This window comes from Leptinotarsa decemlineata, unplaced genomic scaffold, assembly GCF_025532065.1.
Source record: "Leptinotarsa decemlineata unplaced genomic scaffold, Ldec_3_MD MMD2_tig00004839_RagTag_RagTag, whole genome shotgun sequence".
Taxonomy (NCBI): Eukaryota; Metazoa; Arthropoda; class Insecta; order Coleoptera; family Chrysomelidae; genus Leptinotarsa; species Leptinotarsa decemlineata.
In genome coordinates, this window is record NW_027412612.1 from 225,505 (window position 1) to 238,482 (window position 12,978).

General features: G+C 32.2%; 1 protein-coding gene and 1 long non-coding RNA gene across 8 annotated transcripts in view; one reads left to right on the forward strand and one right to left on the reverse strand.

The window, feature by feature from the left end:
• LOC111512544 (protein fem-1 homolog CG6966) overlaps positions 1-12,978 on the reverse strand; it is a 452,752-nt gene that overhangs the window by 73,520 nt on the left and 366,254 nt on the right. The window lies entirely within an intron of this gene.
• On the forward strand, positions 554-2,999 carry LOC141484159 (uncharacterized). Its single transcript, XR_012466509.1, has 4 exons — positions 554-1,933; positions 1,992-2,555; positions 2,648-2,755; positions 2,869-2,999. It is a non-coding gene; the product is annotated as an uncharacterized lncRNA (long non-coding RNA).

Here is a 12,978-nt window from a genome sequence, read left to right on the forward strand (position 1 = left end):
ATAATTAATAAAACGTAACCATATTGATAGAAAAATAAATAATTAGCAGATATTTGAAAAAAATATTTCAACAGTATAAGAAAGTAACTCCGATCAAATAAAACATATACTTGAACTTTTGGAAAAAAATTAAAATATAATGACATTTCACTGATGAATCAATAATATCTTCATCTGGTCAATAAAAAACTGAATATCTTTGTGATCAGTGGCCAGAAATAGTTCTGAAATTTCTACAAAGCAAACATTCACTGTTCTCTATTGGGGAACGAACATCATGAAATTTTCTATTACATATTCTGCAATTATTGTAAGACACCTCAACGGTTTCATTTCCGAAAATGAGCCAAATATTTCTGTGATCATAGTCAGAATGTTCTAAAACATTATTCATTAAAACTATTCTGAAATCATCCATGTTTGCCGATTCGAAGGGTTTCCTCTCAAAAGCTGCATAAAAAAGTAAGATACATAAACACCGCAGTTGTATCCATCTCTTTCATTTGTAAAATTCTTCAGTCCTTCTTCAGTGAATTTTAGGTGGTAAGTCAAAGTTGTTATGATTGATTTAAACCTGTTTTTGTAGTTTTTAGCATCCTTCGAAAAACTGATATACCTTGGGTCAATGTAGAAAACCCGTTTTTTTCTTTAAATCACCATAAAGTACCCAGTTGTCGCGTTTCAAGACAGTACCAACGATAATAGGAAATACCAAAATTGAATTTCAGGAAGAACGAACTTTCTAGTCTGAGCATAATTAATATACTTTATCTAAACATAATACACAAAAATCAAAATAAATTAGTCTATCATAACCAAATTATAAAACAAAGATTAAAATAAAAACAACAATAAAAATTAATTGGCGCTCCGGAGCGACTTCATTAATTCCAGTGGCGTATTTGCTTTTTCAGCTGTAGGAAAACTCGGAAAAACCTGCAGCACCACATCGTCTGAAGATCTTGATCTGCCAATGTCCTCTCTATCATAAAATAAAATGTAGGGTGTCTCCAGAGACTCCAATAGATTCAATACACCGCCAGAACACTTCGTGACATGACTATCGTCAAACTTGAACCAGTCCGTTACGTCTTTGACCAAGGCGTAATAATGACCGAATTCAACGCCAGAACCACAGTGAACAACGACTGCATGAATATTATAATAGTGTTCTGCTAGATTGAAATGTTCATCTATTTCGAACCTTCGAAAGAGTTTCTAGCTTCCGTCAGAGGTTGAGTCTCGTTTGAAATTCATCTAGTAGACTTTGTAGTCTACTTCCACAGTTCATGATGGCGTATGCTTGATTTGTAGTAAATTAAAAAAAATTGTTCGTTTCTATATAATTAAGAAAGAGATATTAAAAAAAATCAGTGAGAAATCTGTAAGCTATTTTTTGTTATATAAAGTTCGAAAATCATCAATTCCCAATAGACTTCCTAAGTCCTGACGTCACAAATAGGCGGAGCTTAGCGAACTTTTCCAAACAAATTGATTTTACATGTTAAAACGCCATAAGAAATTGTTTATATGTTTATTTTATGTGCTTTCATTGCTAATAAGGATATTCGCGTACATTTTTGATTTGGTGTCAGTTTAACATATTTTGAAAAAAATCCCCATAGGTAGGTAAGGTTTTTAATGGAAATTCAAGAATTGTTGTTTGTTGAGGTTATGTTATTTTTTCAATTGAAATATAGTTACATGTAGTTACTTAACATCTATTGTTTCAGATATAGAATGGCTTCAAAACATGTTTTAAAGGTATCCTCTACATATAAATGAATTCCTCGACAATGATAATAAAATCATGAGAAAGGCTGAAAATGCATTGGAATCGAATCATGTGAAAAGTATGCAATCTGATGCTGACTTGATGATGATAAGAGGAGAAGTTCAAGCAAGCATGAAAGATAAATTCTATCATGTTGAAGTGAGTCGTATGTCACGTATAAGTTTTCCATTTTTACTGAACAGTATCTTTATTGCAGATTACACTGAATAAATCTGTAGATACCATATCTGCAAATTGTGCTTGTCCTAGAGGAATAAAATGTCATCATATCGCCACATTAGCTCTTTTTGGACACTACAATACATTTGTGACGGACAAGGAATGTACCTGAAATGTGCCAAAATCGAAAAATGCACCAGTAAAAACAGCTGAAGAACTATATCCCCCAAAACCATATTCAGCTATCAGACAAGTAGTAGATAACCGAAGAACAAAAGAATAATTTGAAAAAGAAGCTGAATGATTTTGGTAACACTGTGGATTTTACTTGGCTTCTGCAAGAAAAAGATGAGGAATCTGTTAATTGTGACCTACCGATTATTGAAGATATTGTATCATCAAATGAGTTCACAGAGGCTACAAATCCAATAGACTTTCAAACAAAAATGTACTGCTGACGATGAAACGATACAAAAAATATCAATACTTACAAAAGGACAAACTCATAATGAAAAGTGGTACCTCGTGAGGAAGTTTCGACTTACAGCCAGCAACTTTGGGGCAGTCATTTCATCCTGGAGCTTATTCAAATCACTAATTGGTGAGACTTCATTTCTACTGTTTTTTCAATGATGAGAAGTGATTTTTCTCAAATAGAAAAATGTCTTTCTAACAAAATTATTTTGGTTTCAGGAGCTTATAATTTGGATGGAATAAAAGCCATTCAGTGGGGAAGAACTCATGAAAAAAATGGAATAGAATTTCTCAAAACTTCATTGAACTTGGATATACAATCAACAGGTATTTGGCTAACAAAATCAGGATTTTTGGGGGCCAGTCTGTTTTTTCAATGATGAGAAGTGATTTTTCTCAAATAGAAAAATGTCTTTCTAACAAAATTATTTTGGTTTCAGGAGCTTATAATTTGGATGGAATAAAAGCCATTCAGTGGGGAAGAACTCGTGAAAAAAAATGGAATAGAATTTCTCAAAACTTCATTAAACTTGGATATACAATCAACAGGTATTTGGCTAACAAAATCAGGATTTTGGGGGTCAGTCCTGACGGATTAGTAGGAGATGATTCCAGTGTGGAGGTGAAATGTCCGTATTCATTCAGAAATGACCATTTATCTCAGACATTGAAGAGTAGCAACAAATATATTATTTATTATAATACCGATAACGAAATTGTTGTCAACAAAGACCACAACTACTACCATCAGATCCAAGGAAACCTACACATCTTAAAACGATCCAAATGTTACATGTATATATGGACATTGAAAGAAGTCACAGCAGTTGTTATTGAATATGATCCACTGTGGGCAGAAAACTTATCGCTTCTAGAAGATTTTTTATATAAAACAGTACCTGCCAAAACTTACACACAATCTTACATTAGCTGAAACTTGACCAGTGACTCAGTATATGAAATTATACCCAGAGAATCATGTTGAGATAAAGTGTATTTGATATATTATGTAATAAATATTCAAAATGTACCTTCACCAATATTTCTGTAATAGTATTGAATATAGTAACTGTTGGACACAAGCACGAAATAATGGAAACCATATCGATCAGTTGTTATAGATAGTATTTTTTTACGCCCACTACTAAATATTAAATAGTGAATAAAATTCAAAGAATTCAATCAGTGAAAATCATACATTTATTGACCAAAGGAATCAAAAGTATCTATGTTGATATGATACTTTTTCCAAATGGATTAATTTCAAATTATTTGAATTTTCCACAGATTCAAATATTGCAAAGATATATTCACATCCAATATTGAATTAAGAAAATTCATTATCGAAATAACAACAAAAAATGTAATGTTTTGAATATTGTACCTGGAACCCATTATTCGTGAGGAGAAATAATACTGAAGTTTAAGAGAATGTATAGTATACAACGAGAATGGAAGGTTCATTTTTCACTCATGAATTTACACACCTGTGAGAAATAAGTATTATTCCATGCTCGTTATACAATGCAATAAGTATATTACAAAATGTTGAATATTTTTTATTATTACAAAAATCCCTTATCAGCTAATATGAGGTCACCATAGTGCATTTGCTTCAAAATTTCACAGTGCTCTACAATTTTTTTATCGGATATTGATCCTGGATATGCCTAATAACAAAAGTAATTACACCATTTGGTGCCATACCCACTAACAATTTCCAAGTATTTCTATGCTTGTATGTTCTGAATGTCAGTCTTTGACTTTCCATACTTGAAGGAATAGCGGAATATATTTCCGATTTCCGTACAATCCAGAATGATTCTACAGTTTTTGAAATTGGAAAATGCTGCAGGAAGACAGGCTTGATTTTTTTTTCTGGATGGTATAGTTCTCATCAGTTGATTGAAAAAGACGTCATGTAAGGCATAGATCCATGTCATGACAATGTTAGACACTGTAGCAGAGCTGCAATTGAATCGAATAGCTAAATCTTGATCAGGTAAATTTAATCGTAATTTCATCAGAATTAGAAGCATTTGATCTATCTTTGGCAATAACTTAACATGCCATCTGGCATAATAATTTAATTCAAAACTGTCCATTGTTTCGAAGACTATCAAAAATAAAGCATTTGATGGTATGCCTGTATACATAAGTACATGTGCATCATTGTTTTTGATGTGTTCATAGCTGAAACGTGTTAAATTCTTGAGTTTTTCAGATAGTTGAAGAATCTCTTGTTTTAAAAAGTAATTTTCTGCCTCCACAGATGCACTTGACGCTCTGTTTACACTTCTAGAAAAAGAAGGTATATCTTCTATGCTGGAAAGTCTAACTTCACTTCTGGATGTGCTCGGAGTCTCAGTTTCAGATATTTTCGATGGTCCTGCTGCTTTTGAACTAATATTAGCTTCAACCTATCTTGCCTTGACAGTTCGTTTACTGAAAACAAAGTCATTAAATCCAAGAATAGTAATATCTTTTCTTATTCATGTGAACATACCGTTTTTCTGGAGATTCAAAGTCAAACTTTCTCTTCACATTGAATTCAAATAAAGTTGGTCTATTTTTTTTATCCATGTTAACAAAGTGACAACTGCAAACTAATGAATGCTTTGATGACTCTCGATCTTGTCTCCTGCAAATTAATGGTAAATTTTCGTTTTGAGGACACCCGGCGATTTTGAAAAAAATTTTGCGTGTACTCACGTATTTTGATGCGTAGATTACGAATCCGAAAGAAAAAAGCGGCGCTCTCCCTTATGTACAAAGTTCTGAAAAGGGCAACTTTTCAGCCTTTTTTTTATGAAATAAACTATTTAAAAATACAAGCATCTATTCACTAGGTCACCTTTACACCTTATTCCTCCTTCTTTGACATTTTTCACTTCAATAATTTTTCTTATAAAAAACTTAATTTAAAGACGAATGCTTCTCCTGGTGACATTATTTTATTTTTAGGTTAGTTACTAGTGACATTTCAGACAAAAGCGGTTGGTATTTGCCGCCGCCTACTATTTCAAATTCGTAATACACCACCAAAAACCAATTTACGATCTAACGAATGAAGGTAAAAAATATTTGAATTACTTAAAGAATATGGACTGCATCAGTCGTACCAACCATGCCATTAACGTTAAAAACGTAAAATACAGAGATATGTAACCAAAAAGCAGCTCCGTACATTTTTATTGGAAAAATTTTGATTATTGAAGTGAAAAGTGTCAAAGAAGGAGGAATAAGGTGTAAAGGTGACCTAGTGAATAGATGCTTGTGTTTTTAAATAGTTTTTTTTGTGAAAAAGAAGGCTGAAAAGTTGCCCTTTTCAGAACTTTTAAGGGCCGTAACTTTGTAAATAAGGGAGAGCGTCGCTTTTTTCTTTCGGATTCGTAATTTACGCATCAAAATACGTAAGTACACGCAAACATTTTTTCAAAATCGCCGGGTTTCCTCAAGACGAAAATTTACCGATAATTCCACTTCTTTTTTCTCTCAGCTGGGTCTGCGGGAAACCCAAAAAATTTACAATTCCTTTGTTCACTGTAATGTTTACAATCAGGAACGAAACACATAACCGTGTTTAATGCAATTCAGAAGTCTGAAACAAAAGCAAAATACCATATAAAATGCTGTTTCAACAAAAATTACTTGAAGATCTTTTTTATAAATTCTTGAACGTAAAATGAAAACTTAATAATGATAGAAACATTCAATACATAACCTAACAAATACTTCAGAAGCTTTTCACTAGTTCGGACTTCCATTGTCTACTATATAAAATGATTTGAAATCCCTGAAACAACTAAAAAAGAAGAATTAAAAATGAATAGCTGAAAATAACAATTATATTAAGCAAAATAAACCTGAAATGAAATAATAGTGAAATAAAATACAAGTAAAAGGAGAAAAGGAGAAAATTCAAGGAAGCCGCATACATGTTGTCCAACAACGTATTCAGCCAAGCCAGCGTAGAAATACGCAACATATGGAAACCCATCATCAAGCGAAAAATGCCAACTCCCGCCAAAACAGTCATCTCCCACGGAACCAGTGAAGCGGAAAATGGAAAGCGACGATAAGTGAAAGTACCCGGACGACCTATAAATAGTCATCTCTCGGAGGAATCAGTCCAGTCATCACCCGAAGACAATTGTAGATACTAACAATCGAAACGTTGTGAACTAACGTGCCTTGGAATATCTCCATTTTTTATTTTTATTTTCTTTTTTCATTTCTTTATTTTTATTTATTCAATTGTTCTATTTTTACTTGTATTTATTTGATTTCACTATTATTTCATTTCAGGTTTATTTTACTTAATATAATTGTTATTTTCAGCTATTCATTTTTAATTCTTCTTTTTTAGTTGTTTCAGGGATTTCAAATCATTTTATATAGTAGACAATGGAAGTCCGAACAAGTGAAATTCATCACCTTCAAACAAACTTCAGAAGCTAATATAACTGAGTAATAATTAGTTACGAGTCGCTGTTTGATATAAGTAGGTAGAAAATGCTCCTGCAAAATCAGTGTGAAAGCAGCCACGAGTTCTAGCCGTGGATTTGTCGATGCGAAGCGAGAGATTCGATAATCAGCGGCTCCCAAAATACGAACTAAATTCGTGGCCAACCATGAATTTACTGAACAACCTGAAATTTATGCGATTAAAAACAAGTATAACCATGAATCCTTCATATCAAAAATTGTCAAAAATATCAAGTCATTAGAAATTGTTGGAATAAGTTTGAAGAAAATCCATGATTCATCAAATCCATAACTTATTCAAATATTTCGTGGATGGAGATTTTTTCTTGAAATGCATTCATTACAGCATACAGAATAAGACCCTTATGCTAAAATATTTTGTCGGGCAAAAAATCAACCCCACCCCGAATAAAATAATTTTCTAAAAAAATCCATAACTCTTTCGATTATATTCTTCGGAAGGGAATTTTTTTCTTGAAATGTATTCATTTCAGCGTACTTGAAAAGACCCCAATGTCAAAATATTTTGTCGGGCAGAAAATCAACCCTCACCCCGAATTGAATAATGTTCAAAGAAAAATCCATAACTCTTTCGATTATTCTTAGGAAGATAATTTTTTTTCGAAATGTATTAATTTCAGCGTACTTGAGAAGACCCCTATGTCAAAATATTTTGTCGGGCAGAAAATCAACCCCCACCCCGAATTGAATAATTTTCAAAGAGAAATCCATAACTCTTTCGATTATTCTTCGGAAGGGAATTTTTTTCTTGAAATGTATTCATATCAGCGTACTTGAAAAGACCCTTATGTCAAAATATTTTGTCGGGCGGAAAATCAACCTCCACCCTGAATTGGATCTGTTATTAGTTATCAACTAGTTAACAACCTTGTACTGACTAGTAACCAAGGAGCCCGAAACCGGTCTGCAAGTCTGCTTGTTCCAAAATTGAAAGTCGATTCTTTCAGTTTTATTGCCAACTGCATATGCAGGAAATCTTCTGTGAATCTGTGAAGAAGTGGGGCCACTGAAGACTCGGAAACAGTTGAGAGAATTTATGGCAGCATGTATCAACTTCAGCCACTTAGAACAAGTCGTTCACCAGTTTGGTTCACGAATTTGGTTAAAATTATTACTTTTTTTTTTAAATCAAAATCGCCAAATGAGAAAAGCTCTATTCAGTTTATTGAAATGATGTTCAGAGCCAGAGTCACCAGAAACTGAAAGTATTAAATTTGAATCTTCATTATTTGAATCGCAATATGATAAGGAATCAGAAGTTCTGTATTTAAATAGTCCATTTTATCAAAAAAATGGAAAGTATATGAAACAACTACCTCCCAGATAGATTGTGAAATAGGGTATTATAGGGTATTATAACACTGAATTTCTGAATTTAATTTTGAAGAAATATTTGTCATTTCTTCCGTTATGGTCTGAAGATCTTGATCTGCCAATGTCCTCTCTTTCATAAAACAAAATGTAAGGTGTCTCCAGAGGCTCCAATAGATTCAATACATCTTCTATATATTCATTTTTCTTGGTGATTTTATATTTTTGTAGAAATATCAGAAATTTTTCTTTATAATTTTCAGGTCATCAAAAAAAGTCGATTCTAAATCGTTCCCGCAATGCATCATGGCGTAAACTTGATTTGTCGTTAAAAGAATATGAAATTCATCATGATGTAATTTTGCCAAAGATGATAAACAATAATTCATACCAAAGTCTGATAGCCACTGTCTTTCATATAATATTTTAAAATCCTCAAATCCCAGTTCTATGGAAAAATTTTTTTTGTATTTGGCAACAACATAATTCCTGTATTCAATGCAAGTATCGTAATATTTAAAATGTTGAACTAGACCATTGTGAAACAAGCGGAAGTAATGTTTATTATTTGATTTATTATCATTGAAATCGTTTTTTTATCGTTTATGAAAGTTATAGAATTTAATTTTCTTCCGTCATCAAACTGAGGGTCAACTATTTCTAGTAAAATGAAAGATAAATAAAAGTTACATAAAAACTTTGACATTTTTTCTTCCAAAAATTGAGTATCCCTTTCTACTCTAATCAAAAATGCACCTGCCCAAGACCAAATGAATAAGTCACACCACATTATATCCGTAATATTCAGCAGGCCTTGTATTGGGTAAAAATAATTGTTTTTTTTCATTAATTTCATTTTCATTAATATATTTCAATTTATTGTTCGCTATGGACATTTCAGGATTCTCGAATTTAGTAGTAAAAGTGCCTACCAAGCCACCCGGAGAACAGGCCAATTATGGATATTTCTTATGAACTATTAGCCCTACACTTGTAACCTTTCAATTTTTGCTTTTTCATAGTTTTCAACAAATTCTCACTCATACTTATTTCGCACTCGACTTATTCATTTGATTTCGGGCAGGTGCATTTTTGATTAGAGCAGAAAGGGATACTCAATTTTGGGAAGAAAAAATGTCGAAATTTTTATGTAACTTTTATTTATCTTTCATTTTACTAGAAATAGTTGACCCTCAGTTTGATGACGGAAGAAAATTGAATTCTATAACTTTCATAAACGATAAAAAAACGATTTCAATGATAATAAATCAAATAATAAACATTACTTCCGCTTTTTTCACAATGGTCTAGTTCAAAATTTTAAATATTACGATACTTGCATTGAATACAGGAATTATGTTGGTGGCAAATATAATTTTTTTTTTTCGATAGAACTGGGATTTGAGGATTTTAAAATGTTATATGAAAGACAGTGGCTATCAGACTTTGGTATGAATTCTTGTTTATCATCTTTGGCAAAATTACATCATGATGAATTTCATATTCTTTTAACGACAAATCAAGTTTACGCCATAATGCATTGCGGGAACGATTTAGAATCGACTTTTATTGATGACACACCTGAAATTACAAATAAATCAGAAATTTTTCTCCCCATCACAATTGAAACAGTTTTGAATCGCGACCATTGGGTCTTAGCAATAGCCGATATGCAGAAAAAGCAATTTATATACATCAATTCAAGATACAATAAATTCAGAAGACGCTGAAAATTATAAAGAAAAATTTCTAATATTTCTATAAAAATATGAAATCACCAAAAAAAAATTAATATATAGAAGATGTATTGAATCTATTGGAGCTTCTGGAGACACCCTACATTTTGTTTTATGAGAGAGAGGATATTGGCAGATCAAGATCTTCAGACCATAACGGAAGAAATGGCAAATATTAATTCAAAATTAAATTCAGAAATTCACTGTTATAATACCAGTTCGCTTTCCTTATTTCACAATCTATCTGGGAGGTAGTTGTTTCATATACTTTCAAATTTTTTTTATAAAATGGACTATTTAAATACAGAACTTCTGATTCCTTATCATATTGCGATTCAAATTTAATACTTTCAGTTTCTGGTGAGTCTGGCTCTGAAAATAATTTTAATAAACTGAATAGGGCTTTTCTCATTTGGCGATTTTTATTTTTAGAAAAAATAATTTTAACCAACTTCGTGAACCAAACTTGTGAACGATTTGTTCTAAGTGGCTGAAGTTGATATATGCTGCCATAAATTCTCTCAAATGTTTCTGAGTCTTCAGTGGCCCCACTTCTTCACAGAAGATTTCATGCATATGCAGTTGGCAATAAAACTGAAAGAATCGACTTTCAATTATTGGAACAGGCACACTTGCAGAACAGTTTCGGGATCCTTGGTAACTAGTCATTGCAAGGTTGTTGACTGGTTGTTAACTAATAACAGATCCAATTCGGGTGGGGGTTGATTTTCTGCCCGAAAAATATTGTGACATAAGGGCTTTCCAAGTACGCTGAAATAAATACATTTCAAGAAAAAAAATCCCTTTCGGAGAATAATCGAAAGATTTATGGATTTTTCTTTGAAAATTATTCAATTCGGGGTGGGGGTTGATTTTCTGCCCGACAAAATATTCTGGCATATGGGTCTTCTCAAGTACGCTGAAATGAATACATTTCAAGAAAAAAAATCCCTTCCGAAGAATAATCGAAAGAGTTATGGATTTTTCTTTGGAAATTATTTAATTCGAGGTGGGGGTTGATTTTCTGTCCGACAAAATATTTTGGCATATGTGTCTTCTCAAGTACGCTAAAATCAATATATTCACAGAAAAAATCCCAATCCAAACAATATTTGAAAGAGTTATGGATTTTTCTTTGAAACCTATTTAATTCAGAGTGGGGGTTGATTTTCTGCCCGAAAAAATATTTTGGCATATGGGTCTTTTCAAGTACGCTGAAATGAATATATTTCAAGAAAAAAAATCCCTTCCGAAGAATAATCGAAAGAGTTATGGATTTTTCTTTGAAAATTATTTAATTCAGGGTGGGGGTTGATTTTCTGCCCGACAAAATATTTTCACATAAGGGTCTTTTCAATTACGCTGAAATGAATACATCTCAAGAAAAAAATTCCCTTTCGAAGAATAATTGAAAGATTTATGGATTTTTCTTTGAAACTTATTTAATTCAGGATGGGGGTTGATTTTCTGCCCGACAAAATATTTTGGCATAAAGGTCTTATTCTGTATGCTGAAATGAATACATTTCAAGAAAAAAAAAACCATCCAGGAAATATTTGAATAAGTTATGGATTTGATGAAACATTGATTTTCTTCAAACTTATATGTATATTTGGGAAAGAAAGTTTTTGGCTTTCTGCTACTCCATCTGATACAAAAAAATGGATGAGAGAATTTTCCAAAGAAAGGAAGGAAGTAATCAATTTGAAAATAAGTAACTCTATACATGGATGTGTAGATCATGCAAAGAAGTAACTTTCAGACACAAACTGAAAGAAAGTCCTCCTGAAACAGCTACTTTCATATGAACATTGAATTACACGAAAGAAAAAAATTCTTTCCAAACAAATACTTCTATATGAACACTGAATTATACAGAAGATACTTTTCTCTATTCAGTTTGCATATCGAACATTTGTTGAGGAATAAGAATCAGATATCATTCACATGAGTTCTACTTTGAATGAATGGTAATAAATTGTACTCACATGGAACACTGTCACCCTAACTGGTATACACCGTGTTTCGCCTTAAGACACTTGCCCTAAGGCTCTTCAGTACCAAATTGGATAACATTATAGAAAATACACACACTTCATTCATGAATTACGATTTTGAATGTCACGGAATAAGCTTGATCTGCTTATGTCATCGATGACATCATAATGACATTCATTCACCTATTTGATTTAATCCCAATGTTTATATGAAAGTAGCTGTTTCAGGAGGACTTTCTTTCAGTTTGTGTCTGAAAGTTACTTCTTTGCATGATCTACACATCCATGTATAGAGTTACTTATTTTCAAATTGGTTACTTCCTTCCTTTCTTTGGAAGGATTCTCTCATCCATTTTTTTGTATCAGATGGAGTAGTAGAAAGCCAAAAACTTTCTTTCCCAAAAATTAATCACACCTAAAAATATAACCCTTTCAAATTATATGTATATATTCCAACAATTTTTAATGACTTGATATTCTCGACAACTTTTGATATGAAGGATTTAATGTTATACTTGTTTTTAATCGCATACATTTCAGGTTGTTCAGTAAATTCATGGTTGGCCACGAATTAAGTTCGTATTTTGGGAGCCGCTGATTATCGGATCTCCCGCTTCGTATCGACAAATCCATGGCTGGAACTCGTGGCTGCTTTCACACTGAACCTGCAAATGTGAAACTATAACTGAAAAGGCATATTTGTACCGCAAAAATGTTAAACATTCGTTGAAAGAAGCTCTTATGACAATTTCAATGTATTTTTTAATTGTTTGGAAAAATTCGCTAAGCTCCACCCACTCTTGACGTCACACTTAGGATGTCCATTCAGGTGTGAAAAACTTACCACAACGTAATTGTCATATTCTTCACATTCTTTATGATAATGTGAATTTTTGACGAGACCGTTCTTAAAAAGGTTTAAAGAGTGTGCAAGATCCGATTTCTTACTCTTAGTGGGATCATTTCTACCGAAATAAATAAATTTTCTTATTTCACA